This window comes from Lampetra planeri, chromosome 18 (genome assembly GCF_965212315.1).
Source record: "Lampetra planeri chromosome 18, kcLamPlan1.2.h2, whole genome shotgun sequence".
Classification (NCBI taxonomy): Eukaryota; Metazoa; Chordata; class Hyperoartia; order Petromyzontiformes; family Petromyzontidae; genus Lampetra; species Lampetra planeri.
Window position 1 is genome coordinate 3,614,447 of NC_136124.1, and position 3,974 is coordinate 3,618,420.

Below are 3,974 nucleotides of genomic sequence, written 5' to 3' on the forward strand. Positions count from 1 at the left end.
ATGAAATTTGCCACAGCCGTAGTCGGGTCACTGCGTGTTAACGGAACTTTTTTTACGTTAAAATTGTAAACTTAAAAAAAAATACACCGCAGGCTGACTGGTTTCACTCATAGGGGCAGGGCCAGGCTAACATTCTAATTACTTAAAGTATCGTGCATAAACGCTTTATATAAACAGTCACCTTCATCAGGTGTGAAGCTGACAGAAAAAAAAAGATTGGGCAGAAGCCGATAGATAAAAGCGGGCATAAGCCGACCGCAAAATGACGAAGTAATATTCGTACTGCATTGCCATATTCGTACAAGCAGCATGAACAACACCGTGCATGCTGTAATGTCAGGGCATGTCCCAGTGCTGGGGTCGGCAAATCGACATAATGAGAGGCATTTTTTCTTCGAATATTTCAAGAGCCGCAAATGCGATGGCGTGAACACGTGACGGTGGCGTGTGTGCCTTAATACATGACGTCACGTAGCAGCAGTCCTTGAAGAGCGACCGCGTGCGGATCCAGAGCCACGGGTTCCCAGAGCCCCCCCCCCCCCCCGGCCTCGTTGTCACGGTGTTCTCAAGGTGTTCTCAAGGTGTTCAATGGCAAGGAGACGATACAATTCCACGTAAGCTATTGCAAATAGTCTTACTTTCCCATGTCATGCATATCCAAACGCACTGATGATGATGATGATGATAATCGGATGTAACCGTATCATCGTCGTCCTTGAGAGGTGTTTTAAAATTAAATATTGTTTTATAATTCGTCAAAAAGAGTTTGTTTTACTGGAGAAAAAAAATCGAGAATCAATGTACACTTGTGCTGGAAAAACACAACCACGCAACTTGGAAACCCGTTGCTTAGGTTTTCTACTATAAGCCGTGGAAGTTGCTCCATGAACTCAATCGATTTATATATTTTTTGAAATTGTTCTTGTCTATGGTAAATGTTTGAACGGGGTTTAAATTATATATGTATATGCCCCCCACCCATCCCTTTCACCAACCAGTATGGTGAAGTATGGTCATACAGCCCCAACGACCCACACAGTATGGGGGTAAGGCTTAATACATTAATTGGGTGACAAGCGTCTAAATAAAAACTATTTTCGTCCAAAGAAAAACATTTTCCTTTTTTATATATATATATGAATCGAATATTATCATGTCATTTTATTTTATAAAGCCTCTAAATTCGACTGCGTGAGATGGCGGGGTAAGACGGTGCGATTTGCGTCAAGCCGAATGAATAAAACGGGAAGAAAATATTTAAAAATATCTCGGCCTCGCTGTGCGCTGCGTTGCACCACTAGTCGAGTAGATAACCTTGCGTTCAATAAACCCTCGGAGCCAGGATGAACGTCCAACTCCAATCGTCATTTATTGATTGTAACACGGTAAAACTGGTGAGAAAACACAGATACAGCATCTGTTATAATCCGGAAACACCAACACAATGAACACCACAGCATCAGAACATTGTCTTAGATAACAATAGATCCTGGACGGACCAGGCCCCCACATTACCACTGAACTAGACAAAAGCACAAGCCGGTGCGTCGCATACAGGCACATCGTGTATTCATCCCACTGCACCCCAAATGTACAGCATTACACATAACACTAAACTGTGGATGAGATACTTCGTCATCTTTACTCTCAGGATCGCAACATAGGCACAAGTCTGACTCGACCTACTAAATCACAAGTAACATCCATAATAAGAAAAGTCGCAGGCTTCGTTACTAACTAGGCCTCGTATTTACTACAACAACTTAACAGCAGAGGTGTGGACTCGAGTCATGTGACTTGGACTCGAGTCAGACTCGAGTCATGAATTTGATGACTTGCGACTCGACTTGGACTTGCATAACAATGACTTTGTCCCACCTATGAGATGTGGACTCGAGTCATGTGACTTGGACTCGAGTCAGACTCGAGTCATGAATTTGATGACTTGCGACTCGACTTGGACTTGCATAACAATGACTTTGTCCCACCTCTGCTTAACGGCACCATAAAGGCATTTACATCACTATAACGGTCATTCCAACATTACAACAGCATTGCCAATATTATAGGAATATAAACAAACTTACAGACAATGCTTCTTAAGCTCCCACAATGGACAAGTGCGGCTGTGGTCTCACTGAGATGCGATGCGTGCCGCCATCTTGAATTATGAGTAAGATGGCCCATGCCCACGTGGTTATCTGAAAATCTAACATCGTCACTTCCTGGTCACGTGACCAAAATTAGCATAAAAAACAGGAACTTCCTGTGAACGTACGCTCCACATCTGCCGTGAGGCAAGACAAAAAATGTAATGAATGCCGTTGCGTCGTTTGTTATACTGCAGTCTGCATTGCAAAAGCCTGCACGTGCATCTATAGACGAAGTCTATGCACTTGTGAACATTGTATCAGGTCGATATTTGATGGTGAAATGCGTAGAGTTCTGCCTTCTAACGACAGTGAGACCGTTCCAAGTGTACGAGCAGTCCAGGCGACAATGGTTGCATATTGCATGTCATGCAAATTACAATATGAAGATATGAAACTGAAACTTAAGATTGTTAACTGCCCTGTCATTGGAAACGAATTGAGAGCTCGGTGACACTGACATTTTTCTTTTTTTAAGGACGATTTGATTTAAAAATCACACTTAACACGTGCAAAAAATAAAATGAATTCGAATATACCGCAGAAATGTAAAACGCTGCATTGGTCTTTGGCATACGAGTCTAGCCGAAGTAATGATGTATATTTGTCTCGTTTTGAATCGTCTGTCTCGCTCGTTACTTCATTCTAACGGAAAGTAAATAGTTGTTTCGTTACCTTGCCCCAAGCTTGCATTTAGTGCTGAAAAATCGGACTCATGTTTTGTCTGTATTCATATCTCGCGACTAGCTTAGGGGCCTTCCATAAATGGCGTCACGCGATTTTGGACGATTTTTGACCCCCCTCCCAATCGTCACACGGCGTCACAAAAAGTCAGACCCCCCCTCAAATATGACGCACAAAGCTCTGCCCCCCCCCAAATAAAACATGCTTCAAATCACTTTAAACTATTGTCATTGTAGTGCGTATTTAATGTGGCGCTGCACTCTGATGTTGTAGGAAAAGACATTTACTAAAAAGTATATTTAATTAAGTAGAACGTGTGTCTATATTTATTTAATGTTGCACATTTGTATGTGACGTCACATTTCTCAACCCCCCCCCCCTCGTCACAAATGTCTGACCCCCCCCCCCTCCCTAGGTGCGTGACGTCATTTATGGACGGCCCCTTACCCTTTTTCTCAATTTTGCACTCTGATCGTGTTTTTATAGTGTTTGTTGTTCTGACTTACTGAATCGCCCCGACTAGACATCTGTGAAAAAGAGCTTCATAGCTCATCGGATTCCTCCAGTGCATATATAAATGTTTCTGATTCGGTGCACGCATACCTTGGGATTTTTATCGTTTGCCTCGTTGTGACCACTGAAAGTTTTAGTAACGCAGTGCCGACGTTGGCCAGCAGGTGGCAGTCTTGTAATGATGAGTGCACTCGAGTCGGGAATTCTGGGTTTCCTAAACTCCTCGCGACCCACCACCACCAACCACGCTACTTACACCACGAGGTCTTTCCACGTTTACCAACTTACTCATTCCCATTCAAAAACAAATGAACGCGTTCCACGCTACACGCGCCTGATGATTATTAAACGCGTGTCGCGCAACGCGCTCGGCAATTAACCCCGTCCCATTAATGGAGCCGATTCGGATTTCGATTTAGATCTCGGTGTGTGTGTGTACGCGTGTTCTACGTTGGTGTACGCGCGTTCCGTATTTATGTGTCCACGTGATACAGACGGCTTTAACAGCTTAGAGGGGCGTGTAGGGGACTATTTCAAAATAGACATATAATCGTTAGCATTATTAGTATCTAGAATAAAATGGTGGAACGTCCGGCCCGCGGGCCGTATAAGGCCCGCAAATTAATT

General features: G+C 43.5%; 1 long non-coding RNA gene across 1 annotated transcript; it reads right to left on the reverse strand.

The window, feature by feature from the left end:
* Window positions 1-1,344: 1,344 nt before the first annotated feature.
* LOC144723505 (uncharacterized) lies at window positions 1,345-2,201 on the reverse strand. Its single transcript, XR_013586200.1, has 2 exons — window positions 2,088-2,201; window positions 1,345-1,391 (listed from the first exon to the last, which is right to left on the reverse strand). It is a non-coding gene; the product is annotated as an uncharacterized LOC144723505 (long non-coding RNA).
* Between the last annotated feature and the right edge of the window lie 1,773 nt (window positions 2,202-3,974).